Here is a 23,191-nt window from a genome sequence, read left to right as displayed (position 1 = left end):
ATAATATGTTATCAGTTAATCAGAGGAACATTTATTGTAATTTTGCCAAACGTCTGTACGCTAAACTAACTGAATTGCATCATTCATCTAATATTTAGAAAGAACAACATCGAAAGTTACTTCTGTTCTTAGCTTATGAGAGAGAAAAAATAGATGCGACTTCTTATGATTGTGAAAAAAAATTTTGAGTTTGATAAAGTACCTAATGATTCGTATGCATATGAAATAGTTTAGATTGATGAATGCTTAAATGCTGATAATTTTGTGTATATTGTTAATCAAACTCTCACTAAAAATGAACAAGTTAAATGTTTGAACATGACTGAGAAGTTGACATTTGATTCGCAACAAAATTTCGCTGATATCGAAGATGATTCTGATAATATCAGTGAAATTGAGGCTGAGGAAAGTGTTGATTGTTCTCAGTTATTTGTTATTAATGTCAATTTGATGGAAAAATGCAAAGAAATATGTCATGATTCAATGGCGAAGGTTAACAATGATCATTCTTCGATGTTGAAAGTCTATGATCCTCTTGATCAAGTTGTAGTGGAAGACTATGTGAGCAATGAGGAAGATGTTTCGATTGAAACATCAATTCCTAGAGTCGTTGTCGAACAGGTGTATGACCAATCAAAGGAGTACACAAAGGTGCTAAAAGAAAAAGATCAATATTATCTAGAATCAAACAAATTAGTCTATCCGAGACTCAAGTGTACAGATGATGTTGTATTCCAAAATCAAGTATTTGTCACTTCTGGAAGCGGTGACAAGGTGAATCCAGATTTAAACAAACTGGTTGAGGAGGACAATTAAGATGTGAAAAGATGGCTTTTATTTGAACGAAATCACAATTGAAAATTGTTTGAAAAAAATCTCAACAACTTTTCAACAACAAAACCAAAACATGTTTGGGAAGTAAAAACGGAAAAATTGTGTGTTAATAATCAAAACAAAGAAAATGTTTTAAAATATCAAAAGACAAAAGCACAAGTTTTAAAGGAAAATGTTGAAAAATTGGTTTGTGAGGAAGGTGTTTCGAATACAAAAGCTCAAAACAAATTTTATTGGAAAAATGTCATAGCTTTTCAAAAATAAAAAGTTTTTAAGCAAAAATCAACTGAACATGTTCATAAATTTTCTGAAAATAAGACGTCTGCTCAAAACAAACCATCTCAAAAGAAAATATTTTTTCAAAAATTCGAACTAATGTTCAAAAGAATTTCTTCATCTACAACAGAAGATGGCTGAGAATTGGGACAATTAGTGTCAATGATTGGAATTGAATCGGAGGATTCTGGGAGAATTTCCTTAACAACATAATTGTTACTCGGTTCATGAAGCCTACCGAATTGACATCTAATGTCTTTGCGGAATGTTTAGTCATTGACGGGGAAATGAAACTCTCGATCCAGAGGGACATAGGGACAGTCTTTGTTAAACCGAGGTGATGAGTCCTTTGCGGTTGAATACCCATTGGACCAACACCAATTGTATGTGTTATCTATGGTCCTATTATTCACAAGATTTTCAATAGCTTCACTTTCATTAAACAACTTTTCGATTTAAAGATTTAAGCATGCATTTTCTTTTTGGGCTAAATCACTTTGATTCAAAGCTATTCCTAACTGAGTTTCACACAACATTCTGGCATCTTTTTCTAACACCAAGTCTCTTTCTAACATGGCAACTTTAAGTCTCTTGTCTTCTAGTCGTCCTCTCACATGAAACATTTCTTGGGATGCTATGTTCTTCTCATCTAAAGCTTTGTTATAGTCTGAAAGGATGGAAGCACAAGTGTCATTAAGGTTGTCTAAAGTGGGTTGACAATCATGCATGCTATAATTATTAGATTAGGACATATTGATGAGATTTGGAATCGAGTTTGAATGTAATTCTAGAAGTAATTGAGTAAGGAATTGAAACGATGAACACGAGAGTAAATAGAATCTTTAATCAGCTCATATTATGCCTTTCAGTTTACAGAATAAATTGTATAAACTGTAAAACTGTGTGTTAAAGTCGTTACTAGATCACTAGTACATGCCCCTATTTATAGGAGAATAAAAGCATAACAAAAGTACTAAGGACTAAACGTTAAGCCTTCACATTATAACGCCTTAGTAAAATAACTATATATACGAAGACCCATACATACGAAGACACAAGATTCTTCGTAACAAACAAACTGACTCTTCGACATATTACAACATATTAGCCCTAACAATCTCCCCCTTTGGAATCAAGGTCGAAGTCTTCAAGTATTCAGTGCTTGAATGGCATACATCAGCACTCTTCGGATCTCCTTATAATAAGAGATAACCTTCTTTATCTCTTTCTTATCTCCTTCTGAGTTTTTCTTGCAGTGGTTCATACGAACAATTAAGTTCGTATATTGAGAATTGTTGTATCTCTCCACTTCAAAAGTTTGGAACAAAAATCTTTTAGCTCTTCCAGCTTTATCTTTCCCAACAAAAACTATCCCCAATGGTTTTAAGCAAATTTCACCATCTTCATATTTGTTCAGCTCAATTTGCTTCTTTGTTGGTGCCATTGGTGCAGTTATATCAACTCCTTTGACTATAGAAAGTTCCACATCTGTTTAAGCCAAGCACTCGAAGTAATTTTCCAAATAAATCTTTATGTGCTTGCACCCAAGGCTAAAAACATCAGACTCAGTATCTTTCAGAAATGAAAATGATTTGTCTTTAAGCATCAAGGCGACATTGATGAGATCATAAGTATTCATCAAAGGAAAGTCTGCCACTGTAAATTCTTGAATTTTTCCACTTGCTCTTGCAACAATGTATTTGACGTTTTCAAACTTCCCTTCAAAAATGACATCTCTTTTGATAGATATCACTTTTCTTATCTTCTCCAAAAACCAAACCTCTTCCTGAACCTTTGCCAACACCGCATGAAACCTAATTTTCATCTTCTTTACCTCTTCTGTTTCCAATGACTTTGATTCAGCTTTAAACTGTGGCATGACAAACATCATCTCATTGATTGGAAAATCAAGTTGACAAAAATCAATGTTAGTCACCACGAAGCTTTTCTTAGGGATCTTTTCAAACGAATACATATGATCAAACATCACCCTGGATTCAATGGTTTCGTAATTATACACTTTTAATGGATCACCCTTATCAACATTCGATCCTTCCAGAGCCCTTTGTCTCATTATGCTCTGTACATGTCTCATTCTTTCTACTTCAGCTGCCACCTCTGCTTTGTTCTCTTGTTTGGACTTTTCAATAACTATCTCTTTGCCCTTATCCTTTATTTTTGATAAGTCAACTTTTTCTCAAGAAGATCCTCCTGTTTCCTTCCCAATTACTACTCCCTTTGAGATAGGTTTTCGAATTGGAACTGTTGTGATCACAGTTGAGGTAACTGGACCAGCAGAAACAACAGTTGCCTTTGCCACCACCTTCGAAGGGTATATCTTTCCAACTACCTTCGCATCTTCTGTAGTTGTCTTCATTCCTTCACAAGTTTTCACTTGTTCCCCAGCCTTTGTTTGTTCTATCTTTTCTCCCCCTTGCACCCCTGTGAAAGCAGGTGGGGCATCTGATACTGTTGGTAAAAGGCTGGAAATGCGAAGCAATGGAATAAGATTCTTGTGTAGAATTGCTTCGAAGTGGGAAAACTTTTGAGAAAGAAATTCTTGTGAAATTATCGGAGAGACAAACTTCGAAGATAAGACTTTTAATTCTTTCAACAAACCGACCAACTCTCCAAAGTTTTGTTCTTCTTTGGCAGAAAGAGTTTTCAGCGTTGGATTCATTTGTTCGAAAAGTTTGACACATCTGGTAACAGCATCACAAATGATATCAATTTTTTGATTAGCTGAAGCGTAATCCTGTTGTACGATTTGAACTTCCTTTTGCATTTCTTCACGAAGTTCTCTGATTTGAATATTAACATCCTCCCGTACCTTTTTAACTTCTTGTACGAAGAGCACATGACGCTCCTTCGTAACCATCTTCAAATCTTTCACTTCTCGTACAAAATCAGCATTCTGAGAATTAATTCAATTCTCAGTAGAAGTATGATGTTGATCAACTTTTTCAAGAACTCTACTTTCTGAATCCCGAATTAATCCAGAAGCCTTCGAAATTACGCGCCCTTCCATCAATTTCATTAACGAATCAACCTCCAAACTCATCACCCCAATAGTACCCACATCTGATTGTGATTGCAAGATTGAATTTAATTTTGAATTCAGAATCTTGAATTGCTTCATCGTCATCAGCATGTGGTCTAGAAAATCTTCTTCGGAAGTATCAAAGTGAAGAGCTTCGAACGTTCCTCCAAAGCCTTCGTTATCAGTTCCAGCATCAGTAGCCATGGTTTCATCAACCGGTGAAGATGGGTTCGGTGGATCAGTAGATTGAGTAGAAAAAATTGTAGTGAACGGTTGATCCATGATAGATTGAAAAGTTGGAGAATCAGTAGTTGATGTAACCTGGGGTAAAGAAATAACATGACCTTGTTCAACGGGTCTCGAATCAACAGGCTTTGAAAGAGTAACAGGTGGACTAGTCTTTCCTTCTTCTTGAATATGGACTTCAAGTGTTTCAGGAACTTTCTCTTCTTCCTCAGTCCTTTGGTTCTTCTTTATAAACTTTGCAAGATCCTCAGCCCTTCGCTTTTTCGACAATGGAGAAACAGGGGTTGGAATTTCACGAACCATAACACCTTGATGTGTGATTTGAGTTTTCTGAACAAGCCGAGACGAAGATTTTCGCTTGAATTTGAGTCGGCGAAAAACCCCCATCTTCGATGGAATTATCTCTTTCTTCTGAGAAGCTTCGACGGTTGGTGTAGCAGCAACAGTCGTCGAAATGGGAGAAATAATTTGTTGAGAACTTTCTTCGACTAAAGCTGGTTTGACTGTAGGAGATTTCTTCTTCTTCTCAACCTTCACTTTTCTTTCCGAAGACCCTACATCTGTCTTCTTCGATTTCTTCGTTTTTGCATCATATAAAACACCACTAACAATGGTTGTGTCAATTGATTGAAGATATGACACCAACACGTTATTTGTTGGATCCACCTTTTTGAGCATCGCATCCGGAATACGAGCAACAGATGTAAAAATTGCAGGATCATCAACAACCTCCTTCGGACTGCCATACATATGGAAAACAGCTTTTTCTTCATCTTCAGGAACTGCAATCATCTCCTTGGCATAAACATACTGAAGAATAAGACTCCAATATCTGGTACATGAAATCCCCTGCCTAACATTGGTCTTTGAAATACTTATCAAGAACACTGTCCATAACCGTTCAGAGTAATCAACTTGCAAACCATAATAAAGCCCAACCACCATTGCATAGACTTCCATTCTCCCTTTATCTAGACCCATTGTTCTTCCAGTAAGACAATGAAGAAAAATTCCAAATAAAAAATTCCATACCGTAGGTAAACCAGATTTCTTAAAATCACTGATACGCGTCAATGGAGGTTGATGACCCATTTCGTTGAACATGAACACAACTTGTGAAGAAGTGACTTCCACATATGGACTAGTGTTTGGAATCCCCAAAATCTTGCAGAATAACCTCTTGGACACCCGAATGCGTGTTTCATTCACCATTGTAAACTCCACACTTCCCGTCTCTTTATTGTACGACGCTGTTGATCCGGCTTTAGACAGCCAAGACATTGGAACCGCAAACGAATTAAACATGGCTTTGGATAGAACTGAATTTTGTAAAGCAACCACCAACATCTTGAGTTCATCCGGATACTTGGATAAATCAGACTTCACTTGATAATTTGAACCTTGTATCTTCAATATTGGAACAGAAACAACTTGTTCAGTTGTTGGTGATGATGGAATTGAATCTTTCCTGTGAGTCGCCATTGTTGAATGTGAAGAAGATGATTTTTGAAGAAGATGAATTTTAGAGAGAATTTGTAAGAAAGAGAATATTTGATCGCATAAAACGTTATGGACCTCTGAGTTCCATTTTTATATGTAACCCTAGAATTTTGAATTTCAAGCGGGATGCATTAAATGCTTGCTGACATGTCACCTTGAAATACGGACCTCACTCATCAAAAAGTAACAAACGTAACTGTCAGCACGCCTAAAACTTGTATCGTATTCCATACGTCAGCAAAAGACAAGACTGTTTGGTTTTCCCCAAGAGAAGTGTAACCGTCGGAACCCTTCGGAATGAATAGAGGTAAGGCTCTTTCACTTTTGGTTTAAAAAGCGAAGTCATATGCCAGAGATTCGAAATCATCAATCTAAGTTGGTAATACTCAAACCTCAAGGATTTCGTGTGTGCAGTGATCCAAAAATTTAGATAAGAAACAAATGTAATTTTTTATTTGGAAAATGGTGATGTCAAAAATTTGATTTGACACAAAAGCAGTTAAATCCCGGGCAAAGATTTCTTCGAAAATTATGAAGAGAGATAATCAACAGCTTGCTTGGTTTCCCATGAATTACAATCGAAAACTTGTAGAGAAGTTTCGAAGGGTTTCTTTTATAAGGCTAATGGGTGGCTTTGAAAATTTCGTTACATATCAACCTTAACATAAGGTGATTAATTGTAACCGAAATTATTTGTATGACCAGTGTAGTCAGTGACAAATTGGTATGGAATGATATTCAACGTAACTAGGATTTTCGAAATATACTCACACGGAAATCATATTCATGAAAAAATATTATGCTGAATCTTGTTGGGAACAAACATCGTAGGTTTTGAATGTTTGATCAAGACCACTCAACAAAAATGAATACAACTTAGAGTATAAAAGGTACTGAAACAAATGTTTCGTAAGTTCTGGAACAAAGTTCCCCGTCAATTCCTTGATTTCTTGGATTTTAGGGTTTCACTTTCATCACGGACTCATGATTTCAGATCATAAACTTGGAGTTTTTTTGTATGTCTAGATTTCAATTGGTTTAATCAAAAATCTCCGGGACATACGTCATTGTGTGTGAATTGTGTAAAGAAGTTTAGGATGAAAAAGATTGGTTTATAGATCGAATGTACCTCTGTTATATGTGGACAAAACACAAAACTCTTAACTCATATGAGAAGATTAAGGTAACTCTGTTGACTAATGCGAATATAAGCCTTGCTGGGAAGAAATTTTCATGAGATAATTTCATCAAGGCTTTCCTTTCACACATTGAGTCATATGAGGCTTGAGTCAACATGTAGCAGCATGCTTCTAGGGACATCCTAACTATTCCAAAGTCTATTGAAATCATACCTTTGTTGAAATGTGTGTGAATGCGAAGATTTTGAATTCAAAGCCATGCAAATATTTGATTTAGAACAATGACCTCTGAATAAGAATATCTGCAAAGAACAAAACAAACGAACACGAAGCATTCGAACAGTTGACTTTGAACAGTAGTCTCTGAATATAGACTTTATCAAGGAACAAAACATACGAATGCGAAGCATTCAAAGCGTTGACCATGAACAGTATCCTCTGAATGCTGAACACCTTTCGCTTTTGTCATTATGACACATCGAACTTCGCTTTTGTCAAATGAAATTGAATTTCCATGAAGCATTCCCAATCCTTCTAGAATGCGAAGAAATGATTTTTCATCCAATGCCTTTGTGAAAATATCTGCGAGTTGTTCCGTTGTTTTCACAAAATGAACTTCAATATTTCCTTCTTCCACATGGTCTTTTATGAAATGATATCTAAGATCAATGTACTTAGTCTTCGAATGTTGCACAGGATTATGACAAATTCTTATTGCACTTTGTGAATCACAATATAAAGGAATCTTTTTCATATTTATATCATAATCACGTAATTGACTTTGAATCCAAATAATTTGTGATGTACACGCAGTTGCAGCAACATATTCAGCTTCGGCTGTAGAGATCGAAATACATGTTTGCTTGTTCAATTGCCAACTGACCAATTTTCCATCTAGTAATTGACACCCGCCAGTTGTGCTTTTTCGATCAAGACTGCATCCTCCCAGATCCACATCTGAATAAGCTTGTATAAAGAACCCTGTTTTTGAAGGATACCACAAACCTAACGAAGTGGTGCCTTTCAAATATCGAAAAATATTCTTCACCGCTGTTAAATGTGGTTCACATGGATTCGATTGATACCTTGCACAATTACAAACAGAAAACATAATATTAGGTCGACTCGCAGTTAAGTACAATAATGACCCTATCATGCTTCTATACAAAGTGATATCAACAGCAGATTTGTCTAACGAAGGAGTTAACTTGATGCCCGTTGCCATTGGTACTCGTAACCTTGTGCTATTCGTCATTCCAAATTTTTCTAGCAGATTCTTCGTATATTTCTCCTGATTAATGAAGATACCTTCTCTGCTTTGAAGAATATTCAAACCCAAAAAATTATTAATTTTTCCCATCGTACTCATTTCGAATTTGCTTTTCATCAAGTCTTCGAATTCTTTAGACAAAGAAGGGTCAGTAGAGCCAAAAATTATATCATCAACATAAATTTGAACAAGCATCAAGTGACTCCCAACTTTCTTTTGAAATAAATTTGGATCAACTGATCCTTGTTTAAATTTAGATTGTTTCAAAAATGATGTTAATGTTGCATACCATGCTCGTGGTGCTTGCTTCAACCCATACACAGCTTTATCTAAAATATAGACATGATCAGGATGTTTGTTATTTATAAAACCTGGTGGTTGTTCAACATAAACTGTTTCTTCAAGTTCGCCGTTTAGGAAGGCACATTTTACATCCTTTTGATAAACGTCGAAATATTTATGAGCTGCATAAGCCAGAAAAATACAAACAACCTCGAGTCTTGCGACATGGACAAATGTTTCCTCATAATCAATTCCTTCTTGTTGAGAATATCCTTTAACAACAAGTCCGACCTTATTTCGAATAATATTTCCATCTTTGTCAGTTTTATTTTTAAAAATCCATTTAAGTCCAACAATTGAAACATCAACAGGTTTAGGAATTAATCTCCAAACCTTGTTTCTTTCGAATTCAGACAATTCAACTTGTATAGCAACAACCCAATCAGAGTGTTCCATAGCAACCTTAACAGTCTTTGGTTCGATTTTGGAAATAAAAACATTAAACATGCATAGCTCTTGGTGAGTATTTAGTACCTCATTTCTTGCATGAAGTTGAGCCCTTGTCAATACCCCCGCTTGTGGATCTCCAAGAATTTGTTCTTTTGGATGATTTCTTGTCCACTTATCCAATGGTGGATAATCAGGATCAAAGTCCAAAAGGTGCATCTTCGAACATAGCATCAGTTTCTGATCCATTTATTGAACATGCATCCTCAGCATCATCAAAATGCTCCTCTTCTAATATTGGATCCTTCTCAAGTATTGGCTCCCCCTCAAGTATTTTCTCCTCTTCGTGTATTGGCTCCTCTTCAATTATTGGCTCCCCCTCAACATCAATATTGATGGACATATTATCTGCTTCGTAAGAATGCTCCCCCTCAACAAAAGTGTTTGAATCTAAGTGCTCCCCCTCCACTGGACCATCAGATATTTCATTTGGGTTTAGATTCGAAAGCGAGATTGATTCATCATGAAGCTTCGAATCTTCTAATTGTTGATTGTCTGGTGCATTTCTCTCTGCATCAATTGCATGATCTGAAATACCAAAAATCGATTCATAATCAGCATCATCCATTTCTATTCGTTTTCATTTGAAGAATTTTGCAAAATAGGATAATTTGCAAACTGATGATCAGTCTTTTTAATATAATAATCATCAAATGTCAAATTGAATGTTTCTTCCACTTTACGAGTTCGCTTATTTAACACTCTATAAGCTACAGAGTTGTGTGAATATCCCAAGAAAAATCCTGTAACATCCCGAAATATCAAGAGTAGAGTTGAAGGGCTAAAAGAGTAAATTGGGAAATAGTGACTCGGTGAGTCCATGTGCGGACTCGGCGAGTAGAGTCGCGACTTGGTCGCGTGTTAAGTGGCCGACTCGGCGAGTCAGTGTAATGGACTCGGCGAGTAGGCGCTGAGTGGAGAAAACCCTAATTCTCGGGGTTGAGCCTTATATAAAGATCACTATGTTTTCCTCCCAGCCTCTTTATCACCCCTTGAGCCCCAAAAACCCCTAAATCACGGAGAAGCATCATTGTTGAGTGGATTGGAGCTTGGAGAAGTAATGGTTGAAGGAATTTTGGGAAGATTGAAGGCTTGGAGCAAGGGGCTTTGCTTGGATTCGAATTGCATTGCAGTTGGGGCATCACTTAGAGGTAATATCTCGTTATTGACCTGTTGTTATGTTGTTTCTTCATTTTGGGGTTTGTGAGAAATTGTCTATGGATGAAATGGGAAGTCTAGAGGTTAGATCTGAGGTTGCTACCTCAGATCTGGAAGGGAGAAGAATCAGAGAGCATGAAAGTCCCTGTGTTGGAGTGTTTAGTGAAGCTTACATGTCCCAAACCCTAGCCCCAATGTGCAAATGGCTTAGATCTCTTTGGATTCACGTAAAGTTTGCCACTTTACGTGATGGATGAGTGGTAGGAGACTAGATCTATGTTTTGGATCAATTGCATGGCCTGAGATGCTTCTGTATGGATTCAGACCGGTGGTACTCGACGAGTCACATGGGGCGACTCGACGAGTTGCTTGAAGATGGTCTGGAACTCGACGAGTTGGAAGAACAACTCGGCGAGTAGGTTGAAGATAGCCTTGGACTCGACGAGTCCATTTGGACTCGGCGAGTCTTGTCGAAGAGTCCCAAATATTCTCTGGTTGAGTCGAGAATCGGTGAGTCGAGGGATGACTCGGTGAGTCGTGTGCGAGTGGACTCAGAGTTGTTGGACTCAGCGAGTCTCGGGGTGACTCGGCGAGTTAGGTCGCAAATTGAGTGAAGTTCTGATTATGGGAACTCGACGAGTCACAGGGTTGACTCGGCGAGTAGGGTCAGTCAGGGGTTGACTTAGACTGAGGACTTTGATTTCGACCAAGGGTCGGCCGTTGACTTTTAGGGTTTGGTCAGCGATGTGGCCTTTGGGCCAAGAGAGAGGTAAAATAGTCTTTTACCCATAAGAGGGTGTTATGAGAGGATTTATTCTAGTCTCGAGAGTTATATTCATGAGAGTATTTGCCTTACGTGTTAGGCGGTGGCGAGTTCGAGATTCAAGTGTGGGGATATCTGCTTTCTGCTTGCCAGGTGAGTCTTCTCACTATACTTTTCCTTGAGTAGGTAACCAGAGTTATGTGATCAGAGTATTTGTATGCTATATGTACGTGATGTGTTGTACTGCATTATTCTATGTGATTTATGCTGTGCATGTTTATAGAGTTGGAACCGGAAGGTTCCCAGAGTTAGAACCTGAGGGTTCACAGAGTTTGGGTGCACGGACCCATAGAGTTATAGCCTCGAGTGGCTAATATGTGTTATGTGTGGTATTTTGGAGAACTCACTAAGCTTCGTGCTTACAGTGTTTTGTGTGATGTTTTTCAGGTTTCTTTCAGTATCACGGGACGGAACCGGCTTGATTGTACACACCAGAGAAAGAGTCATATTTTGGAGGATCCTGGTTTTCAATGCAAGTGAAAATGGAGTCATGTTTTGTAAATCGACTATGAATGAGATTTTAAACAAGTGTTTCTAAGAATAAAATGATTATTTTAAATGAAAATTTGTCTTGAAATTTACGGTGTTACAATTCCTTCATCAGCTTTGCCCTTTAAGTCCGCTGGAATAAACAATGTCGGGTAATGCTCGCGCATCTCCGCCTCTGGCTCCCATGTCCACTCGGATCCCCTCCAATGTTCCCACTGTACCTTTACTAAAGGTATTTCCTTTTTCCACAGAATCTTCTTCTTCCTTTCCAAAATAGCCACAAGCCTCTCCACATAGTTCAGGCGCTCATCGACCTGAATATCTTCCAATGATACCACTGCCTCCTGGTCCCTAATGCATTTTCGCAATTGCGAAACATGAATGTGTTGTGGATTCGGCAAAGGTCCTCCGGGAGCTCTAGCCTATCAGCCACCCTACCAATCCTGGCAACAATCCTGAATGACCTAATGTAATGGGGACCCAATTTTCCCCTCTTCCTGAAGCGGATCACACCCTTCTAGGATGAGACCTTTAGGAGAACCATGTCACCCACCTGAAATTACAGCTCAGACCAACGTCGGTCAGCATAGCTTTTCTGCCGACTCTCTGAGCGGTCTGCCGTCGCTGTCTAATCCATTGTACCATCTTGGTAGTTTGCAGAACTACCTCTGTCCGACCCATGACCGTATGCCTAACCTCGCTCCAGCAGACTGGGGTCCTACACTTCCGCCCATACAACAACTCAAAAGGCGGGGCGCCAACACAGGAATGATAACTATTGTTGTAGGCGAACTCTGCAAGCAGTAGGTAGGACTCCCAACTCACTCCGAAATCAATGACACACGCCCTCAACATATCCTCGGGGGTCTGAATGGTCCGCTCACTTTGCCCATCAGTCTGCGGATGGAATGTCGTACTAAAATGCAGTCTCGTACCCAGTTCCTCGTGGAACCTATTGTTGGATTAGTGTTTAAGTCCATAACTATTTTGGTATGTACTTGACCCGATGGTGCATGGTCCTTTTGGGTTACCTTCACCAAAGCAACTTGTTGGAGAAATAAATAAAGAGAGAGAGGTTATTATGATTTATTAATATGTTATAAGAATAATATATTAAAGGAGAAATCATATTTGTTTAATTAATATTGGTCAATAATTAATTAGGAATTAATTTTGTGATCAAAGTGTAATTAATTAAACTGAAGGGGCTGATTTGTAATTATGTGATAGTTACAAAATAAGGTAAGGATTATCTTAAATATAGGGTGAACGAATTTAAGGAGATAATGCCTTAGAATTCGACTAGGATAAGGGTTTCTAAGACTTATCTTATGGTTACTTGGTGGGCAAACAACTAGATAAGGATAAGGACTAAAACCCTAATCTTTACACCTATATAAACCCCCTAAGGCTCATGAATTCGTGTATCCCTTCCCAAGAAGTCCTAAGGATGAATTCCTACCTCTCTCCTCTCTCTTTATACCTTCTCCATTTGCTCTCGGTGTTTGTAAGCCATTAGAGGAGTGACACTTGTGACTCTAAGCCTTCCAAAGTCAATTCAAGGAGGAATTGGGATTGTTATTGCTACATAACAATCAAGGTAACATCTTAAACCTAATTATATGTTAATATTGATTTCCATATGCTAGAATTAGGGTTTATAGTCTTGGATTCAAAGCATGTACAATAGAGAAACCTAGATCCAAGCATTAGGGTTTGTATGAGCACATAGGATGTCTTATGACCAAAACCCATCACTTATGCCAAAAAACGAGAAGTAAATCTGACATCCCGATCAGAAACAATGGAAACTGGGACCCCATGATGATAGACAATCTCGCTGACGTACAAGTCGGCCAACTTCTCTGCCGACGAACTCTCCCGTATGGCTAGTAAATGGGCACTCTTGGTCAATCGATCCACGATGACTCATATAGCATCGAACCCATTTGCCGTATTCGGAAACTTCATGATGAAATCCATTGCGATCCGTTCCCATTTCCATATGGGAATCTCCAGAGGCTGCAGCTTACCTTGCGGCTTCTGATGCTCGGCCTTGACCATCTTACAGGTCAAGCACCTCTCAACAAACCAAGCGATATCTCGCTTCATACCAGGCCACCAATAACTTGTACTCAAATCACGGTACATCTTGGTGTCCCCCAGGTGAATAGAAAAACAGACTTATGAGCCTCCTCCATCACTGTCTACCGGACCCCTCCGAACATTGGCACCCAAACCCGACCGTAACTAGTCAACAATCCACGACTATCCTGAACAAACCGGGTGCTTTCACCCTTAATCCTTTCCAACTTCCAGTTCTCTGGTCTCATACCCTCAATCTGAGTATCCCTAACCAAACACACCAGTGGGGAATCCACTGCTATCCTCATACACCTGGCTGGGGTAGAGGACCCAACTGATTTGCGGCTCAGAGCATCCGCAACCACATTCACTTTACCAGGATGGTAAAGGATCTGACAATCATAGTCCTTGACGACATCCAGCCACCTGCGCTGCCTCATGTTCAGGTTCGGCTGATCCATGATGTGTCTCAAACTCTTGTGATCCGTGTATGTAGTGCAACAGACCCCGTGCAGATAGTCCCTCCAAATTTTAAGAGCGAAGACCACCGCTCCCAAATCAAGATCGTGTGTGAGTATCTCATCTCATCCGGCTTCAACTGCCTCAATGCATAGGCTATCACTCATCCCCTCTGCATGAGGACTGCCCCTAAGCCTGTGATGGATGCATCACAAAATGCCACAAAATCCTCAACTCCCTTAGGGAGTGTCAAGTCGAAGGGTATTAAATTCCCTCTGCTGCTCGGGGCCCCACCGTAAATCCACCCCCTTCCTCGTTAGACGAGTGAGGGGTACTGAAATATTGGGTAAATCTCGAATAAATCTCCGGTAGTACCCTGTTAAGCCCAAGAAACTCCTGATGTCTGAGGGAGATTTCGAAGTCTCCCATTGCATCACCGCCTCCACCTTGGCTGGATCGACCAAATCCCCTCTTGGTTACCAAAACCTCCATCAGCTCCCTAAGGTGCTCCTCATGCTGCTCTCTAGTCTTGGAATACACCAAGATATCATCTATGAACACAATGATCGAGCGATCGAGCATTGATCTGCAGACTCGGTTCATCAGATCCATGAACACCGCTGGCGCGTTGGTGAGCCCAAATGGCATCACCACGAACTTCTAATGACCATAACGAGTCATAAACGCGGTCTTCTCCACGTCGTCTTCCTTCACCCTGACCTGGTGATATCCTGATCTCAAATCAATCTTGGAAAACCAAGATGCACCCTGCAGCTGATCGAAAAGATCATCTATCCTCGGAAGCAGATAACGGTTCTTCACCGTTAGCTTGTTCAGCTCCCTATAGTGAATGCACATCCTGTGCGAACCGTCCTTCTTCCTGATGAAAAGGATCGGTGCTCCCCAGGGTGAACTACTAGGAAGAATAAACTGCTTACCCAGCAGCTCCTACAACTTAGATGATAGCTCCTGCATCTCAGGCGGTGCCAGATGGTACGTCGCCTTGGCAATAGGGGCTGCACCCTGCACTAAGTCAATTTTGAACTCAATCTGCCTCTCCGGAGGCACTCCGAGTAACTTGTCCAGAAACACGTCAGCAAACTCCCTAACCACCGGGACTTCAGAAACTGAGAGCTGCTCCCTAACCCTCGTATCCACCACATACGCTAAATAACCGACACACCCGTGCTGACTATACTGTCGAGCCCTGGTTATTGAATAAAACCCCAATCCCAACCTGGTGCCCTCACCATATACTACAAGTTCTCCCCCACTTGGGGATAGGAATCAAATCTATCGGGAAGGATACCCCCAAAAATCTCTAACTCTCATCCCCGGTAGACCGAAGAAGTAGAAACCCCGTGCTCGTTGGCGATCAAAACTCGCAACGAACACTCAAGATCATCTATCGGCACATTGAACCTTCTAGAGAAGGTCTGAGATACAAATGACCGACTCGCCCCCGAGTCAAATAATACCAAAGCAGGCAAGGAATTTACTAAAAACGTACCTAAACACAGGTACAACCAATAAGCATATTACAAATATAATAACTAAAATGGAAATATAGAAACATACCAGCAACCACATTCGGTGCTGCCTTGGCCTCCTCGCCCGTGAGCTGGAAGACGTGACCCTGGGCCATCGGAGGCTCCACCTTGACTGGCCTCCCATCTCCAATCCTCACATTAGTTGGTGCGGGACCCTGCGTCAGCTTAGCGGCGGGCTGCAGACAGTTGGTCTTCATGTGACCAACCTAATGACAATGGAAACAAATCCTCATATCTACTGGAGGGGAGGACTGACGACAGTCCCTGGCATAATGCCGCTCCTTGCCATATTTGTGGCAACCTCCTCCTGCTCGACAAACCCCTGAGTGACCTCGACCGCACTTTCCACAGGTGCGACTCTGCTGACCCCCGATCTGAGTATCAACAGTCTTAGACCGCTTAGGTGTCGGCTGGGACTGTGCCGGAACCTAACGCTGCTCCCTCAGCTGCAGCTCAATCTCTAACTCACGTCGCCTTGTAGCTTCCTAAAGGTCCAGGAGGGTATCACAACATTGTGTAGCCACAAACTGTCGTATATCCGTCTTGAGCATACTCAGATAACAAGTCATCTGAGACTGCTCTGATGCAAACTCCGGGCAAAACATAGCCCTCTCAGTGAACATCCGGGTAATCTCCATCAGAGACTCCCCATCTTGCCTCCATGTCAAAAACTCTTGAGCCAGTCGCTCTTGTTCCACGTGGGGAACGTAGCGGGTGCAAAACATATCCTGGAACTGCTCCCAAGTAACAGCAGCCCGCTGATCATCAGTGTATGACCCAGTCGTCAATCTCCACCAGTCCTTTGCCCCAAGACTCAAAAGGTTCAGGGCACACCTGACCTTCTGGTCAGCAAGACATGAGCACGTGAAGAAACAACCCTCCACGTCAGATAACCACCTCATAGCCCTAATCGCATCCTGTGTACCATCAAACATCGGGGGCTTTGTATTATTGAAGTCCCAGCTGGAAAGCCCTACCGGCTCCTCCTCCAACCCCTGCCACAGTTACAGCCGAAGTGGTTGCAGCGGCTGCTGTCTCTGCCAGAGCTGCATATCGCTCATCAAAATACTCAACCATCGCGGTCTTGATCGACCCAAACATCTCTGGTAGCTGCGCTCGGAAAGCCTCAGCGACCTCATCGTGCAGAATCTCCAGGATCCTGGCATCCAGCTCCTTAGTCCCTATCTGAACGACGAGCTTAGGTGCCACCGGCACCTCCGACCCTCCGTCTCCCATCCCCGATCCTGACCCGGATCCATCTACAAAACGTCTTGTCACCACCATTCTGAAAAAAAAATACTCAAGACGTCAGATAAACAATATAATATTGGGGGACCAATACCCTCAAACCCTAAGGGTTGTGACTCCCTTGCTACGCATATGGGTCATGTGCTTCCAGTAGTACGGGCCCATACTACCATCCACACCTACCCATATTTGTCTCAAGTATCACCACAACGCCCTAATACTATACTCAACATAATATGCGCTCAACCCTCTCTACTAGGGGACATCGCCTATCTCACAACTGATCCCACAGCTCTGCACAACTCACACATCCATGAAACTTCCATCATCCCCTACAGCGCTAGTGTACGCTACCCGCACATAACGCTGGACCGATAGACTTTCGAATATCTAATCCTACACTAAGGTCGAATCAGACATTCTCAGGCTATAAGATCTTGACTATACACAGTCGTGATGCATACACTAAACATCTACAGTTATGATGTTAATTCCATATACAAGAAACCCTAGGCTAATAGGCATCATATAATCATGCAAATCTATCATGCGATTCCTAAAGATCCCTAGCCTAGCACTAGCATGATGTTCTAACATATCAGAATATCAAATAACGGTATGGTATTTTGGGGTTTACTTATAGACTTCGGCTGATCGTAACCTCTGCACCCTCCATCCTTTATTTTGAAAACCATTTTAAAAACTTACTTTCCAAAAATCTCCTTGATTTGAGACTGGATTCACACGAGTATTCCTCCAATTCACTCAAACTAAGGCTCTGATACCAAATTGTAACATCCATAAATTTTACACCAAATTTAAACTTTTTCAATCATAAATAAAATCAACAGCGTTTGTTTACAAAAATGTTTTCAAATTAATATCCATCAGAGTGTCCCAAAATCATAACATAAGGATGAGGAGAGGTACGGTCACGCCTTCGCCTTGCCATGATCTCCTGAAGTACCTGACACAATAAACTGAAAACTGTAAGCCTGAGGGCTTTGTGAGCTACCCCCAAAATACCAATATCACACCGCTAATACCATATCAATAACAGATAATCAACAACATGTATACTAGGCCTTCGGCCTGACTGGACTGCCCTACAGGGCCCACAGTCTATCTGGATCTATCCCGAGCCTTCGGCATGACTGGTCCGCCACGTGGGCCTACAGTCTCCCCAGACCGCTCATAGGGTATGTTGGCCTTCAGCACAAAGCAGGACCGCCTTAACCCAACCAACAAGCAAATAACCACGTGCGCATAACTATCATATACTGGCATATACAAACATCAAACACATCTATCTCACTGATCATCAATCATAGAATTTTCTCGTAACTAGAGCACTAACCTAGCAGGTCACTAACATACCAATCCCTACAGATCATAAGAGCATAACATACTGTCTACCCTGATTTCGATCTAGCAGATCATAACCCCATGTAGCATACCATAACAATAACAACTAAAAGGGTCGGCCTTGGTGTCGAAGACCTTATCGATATAGTGAGGGTAACTCACCTCGCAGATGTCGACTCGAAAGGTAAACTCCAACTCTCGGATCACTTGACATAGGCTCCACCACCTATTATCATAGTACAACATACTCATAAGTCCTTTACCTTATAAGGTACTCCATAACCCACTAGTCAACCCCCTGGTCAAAGTCAAAGTCCTCAATCAAGGTTAACAGTCTATGTTGACCGTAACTCGCCGAGTACCCTTAACTACTCGCCGAGTTCCTTGAAGCACTTTCCAACTCGCCGAGTCATCGGGGTGACTCGTTGAGTCCCTTCGATTCTCGATCAAACTTTAAGGCCACCCGTCAAGTTTCCTCCTTGCAACTCGACAGATACACACGCATACTTATCCTTGAGAAAACTCATCTGACTCGTTGAGTTATTCTTGAACTCGTCGAGTTTATGACAATCTTCATCGGACTCGTCGAGTTGTTCATCCAACTTGTCAAGTTCACGGCCGTCTTCATGTGACTCGCCGAGTCAGCCTTGCGACTCGCCGAGCCCATTCGGTTCTTTTTCCATACAGACTTGTTTCGAGCCATGCAGTGGCTCCAAATCACAGATCCAAGCTTCTAGGGCATGCTTATCACGTAAAGTTGCAAACTTTACGTGCATGCATGGCTATAAAGGCTCTAAATGCCTATTTTAAGTTCTTAATGGAGCGTCATGTTCAAGAGGGACCTCAATCATGACCAAAACTGCAACTTTATGCTTCTAGAACCCAAGGAGGGTCCAGATCTAAAGTTACAACTTCAGATTTAGCCCATAGCTCATCTTGTCAACTTAATATTCCGTAAAAACGCTAAAACTCAACCAATAGAAGAGATCTAAAGGAAAATGGCAATTTGGGTACCTCTAGAAGAGGATAACTGAGATAAGTGTTGATTCTCACACTCTACTTGTTCCAATCTCCTTCTCCTCCAAGCCTTCTCCCTCCAAAGGTTCTCTTTTCAAGCTTCAAACACACAATGGGCACACACACACACACACGTATTAGGGTTCTCAAGGACTCTCTAGAACTGTAAAGAGGCCCAAGGGAGGCTAAGGTTCCTTTAAATAAGGTGCAAAACCATGGGATTTAGGGTTTCATCTGCCAACTCCTACTCGCCGAGTCCCAATATGGACTCGTCGAGTAGGTCACTTAACACGCGATCTCACCCCGCTGCTACTCGACAAGTAGGGCAACCAACTCGTCGAGTAGGGCTTAACCCAAGAAATCTTATTTAAAACAATACCTGATAATCGGGGCGTTACAACTTGCATTAAGGATAACATATTATTATATGAGTATAGTATTGGGATAAACTTTTTTTTACAGATTACACTTGTTTTCTATGACAACGTTTAGTAATTAGTAATGAGACAAAAGTGGACTCGACAGGACAAAATTGAATTGGACACGATAGAATAAGAACAAAACAAATTGTTTATATATTGTTTGGTAGAATTAGGACAAAAAAAGAACACAATATTAAAATTACCATATTGTCCTTGAGACAAATAATATAAAATACAAAACAATACTTTAAAGATAACTATTTTTTTAACATAAGTTATTTAGATTTTAATCTTTATTTTGATATGTTGGCAAATTTACTAATTCAACTTATTGTTTCACTAGATGTCAATCAAACAGAAAAGGAAGTCGGTGAAACCTATATTCCAACTAAAAAATATATATTAACAATGGTGAGTTTTAAGATACAAACTATTTGGATTTAACAATAAAATTGATGAAATAAAAATAACAGGTTGTCAACAAAATACATATCGAGAATTGTGCTATCAAAAATATAATAGATGAGTTGTTCATATAACCCAATCGGCCAATCCTAAGTTTTTGTTTTTAATCATCACAAGACTGCAAAGTGCATGACTTGAAGGTTCAACAAAAAATCATAGAAGCTTATGGCGATTTCATAATAAATCGCAAAGCAACCACCAATTGCAGAAGAAGATCAACTATAAAAACCTAACCTACATTCTTTTTCGTACAATTGATTCTTTTGTAAAAACTAGATCGCCTGCTTTCAAAATGTAAATCGATATTTTGGAGTTCGACTCTATTTAAACAAGTTTTCAATAAATAATAGCATTTGTTATCTGTAATACCTAAGCATATGAGAGCTCAAGGGAAAAAAACTTCGAGGTTTCCAGAAAAGAAGTTTAATTAGACAAAAAGATTGAGATGCAATAAAAATCAATACCAGTTTGCCAGACAAGATGAACAAAAGAGATCCATCAACAGAGGCGGTGGATAAAAAATTGAGTTTGCTCAGATTTTGCGATTTGCACAAGAAGAGATAGGAGGTGAGGGTATTTTGGTCATTGTAAGCATTACGTCTTTTTGTCCCAGTCAGATCCACCATTTTGAGTGGGACTAATTTTACAGATTTTAGTCCTATTGATCAAGTTCAGTTCTGTACAACTACAATATACTAAGCGCTACCTAAAAGATCAAACTAAAATTATCACAAATGATGGTGGAGCTAAAATTTTTGATACGTGGATACAAATATTATCAATTTATGTAGTTATCCTATCACAATTTATGTAGTTATCCTATCACATACATTAAAAATATGATACAATCCGGTTAGTTGGATGTACAACAACATAGAACATATTTACAAATAATATTTTTATATATAAAAAACAAGTTTTTTGGAGGTGTTGTAGTACCCTCACCGGTCTATATAGTTCGGCCACTGAATGATAAAATGAAACATTTTATATCATGCATTATGAATACCTAAACGTGAAATTATGGCTTATGGATTTTGATCTTAGCCCCGTGTGGACAAAAACTATACACAGAAACAAATATATATTTTGGTGATTTTCTGCATGACGAATATTCAATTTCTTGGAGACGACATATGCCTTCTGTTGCCTTTTAAACACACTAACATGATGTTGCTCTCACGATGATACCATTTGTCGTGTAAAACCACCAATTCAAAATCACATTTTTAACTGGATATGCCAAGGTATAATACTCTAGGACAATCGAATTTTTCTCAAAACCATCTTTTAAGATCTAGATGCTTTTTCTAGTTTATTCCATTTGTCTCTAACAATACTAATTCAGGCGTCAATTTCATACTCAACATTGGTGTAGTGAAAATGAAGATGAAAACATGTCATTGTAGCAATTGTAGCAGTATCGAGTCATTGAGTTCACATGTCATATACTCCTAATAGGGCGTATACACCTAATTCTGATTACAAAAAAAATTGTTAAAGTTAAAATAAATGAAATGTTTCCGGTGTTGCCCTTCCTCCTTGAGGTTGAGGGTTCAAGTCGTGTCGTCGACATATGTGGATTGAAGGAGTAGTATGATAAATTTGCAGTTTCAAAAAAAAAAATCACAATATTCGTTTGTATAGGATTCAACTTTCTCTATTTTCCTCATCTTTAGGACACCCATCAAATTGTAAGAATATATGCTTTTTGTATTTATTTTGTTTTATTTATTTCTCATTGTGATTTCATGTACTTAAAATCTACATGCTACATGACTTAAGGCAATGAAACCTGATACCAATAATCATCTTACCGATGTCTTTAGGTGTCTCTTTGAAGGTCAAAAGGTCGCTAAAACAAATTAATCTAAATGATAGTTTGTGTAGAATCCATATTATCCATCAATTATCGTCGATCTTGTGACAACATTTACACATAATGTATATAATAGGTTGACATCGTGAGAAATATATTTAGGATATTCTATATTCTATATGCATACACATCTCCAATTGTTTTATCTGGCTATAAATAGCTTTCAAGTGAACAATATCATCTGATAAGTTGCGTTTGAATAAAGACTTTTAAATGTATGTATGCATTACGGGGTAATTACTCCTTGGGCAGTAGACCATTCTTTTCTACCGCCAAGGGAGATTTGCCCTGCAATTCATCATTTACAACGATTCAATTAGCTAGGCAAGGTAAGTTTCCTTCTAAATGTTATTTAATATTGTTTGGCTACTATGTAAGTAAAGGATATAGTCATTTGTATTACCATCGTGACTAGATTTTGATACTACTAATACTAGTGTATTATTTATTTTTATTGAAAACAAAATGCAGTAGAACTATATATATATATATATATATATATATATATATATATATATATGGCTATGGACACATATTTAGAAAAAAAAAATATATGCAAATGTATATTTAGTTATTCTTCTACCCTCTCTTTAATCAAACTAACTTGATGTTTTTCATTGGATGTTCTGCGGTGAACTTTCTGTTGTTCCATGTTATTCATCATCCAAAGGAAGATGCTGACACACACGAAGGTCACTGCCACCCATTCAAACCACGATTTTACAAATTATAACTACGGAAACAAATTAGTTTTTTTAATAATAATAATAATAATAATAACTAGTATAGGAAGCCATGCTTCGCATGGGTCGGAAGACATTTTTTTTTCCAAACTTGTCGGAAGGCATTTTTTTCCAGACTTCAAGGAAAAAAAAGAAAGTACCATCTAAGTATGTAACCGCAAATACAGCAACTGAATCAACCAATATCTATGATGATTTCCTTGAAATACAAGTAAAACAAAAAAAAAAAAAAACAACATATGATTTAAAAGCGAATGCCTAGATCAGGAAAAAGAGACAAAACGATAACCCAAAAAATGCAGAATTCTTTCAGTGCTGACTCTTCTTCTGGTATGAATCATGTTTCAGATTTCCTTTGCAAAGTATGCCTTTGGTTGTGGTCTCTTAACTGGAA

The 23,191-nt window shown here is 39.4% G+C and overlaps 1 long non-coding RNA gene across 1 annotated transcript; it reads right to left on the bottom strand.

Annotated features, from left to right (window-relative positions):
- Window positions 1-17,723: 17,723 nt before the first annotated feature.
- On the bottom strand, window positions 17,724-20,817 carry LOC145033459 (uncharacterized). Its single transcript, XR_013677567.1, has 2 exons — window positions 20,640-20,817; window positions 17,724-17,873 (listed from the first exon to the last, which is right to left on the bottom strand). It is a non-coding gene; the product is annotated as an uncharacterized LOC145033459 (long non-coding RNA).
- Between the last annotated feature and the right edge of the window lie 2,374 nt (window positions 20,818-23,191).

Source organism: Lactuca saligna, chromosome 3 (assembly GCF_052625555.1).
Source record: "Lactuca saligna cultivar CGN05327 chromosome 3, ASM5262555v1, whole genome shotgun sequence".
Taxonomy (NCBI): Eukaryota; Viridiplantae; Streptophyta; class Magnoliopsida; order Asterales; family Asteraceae; genus Lactuca; species Lactuca saligna.
This window is presented reverse-complemented; position numbering and strand designations above follow the sequence as displayed.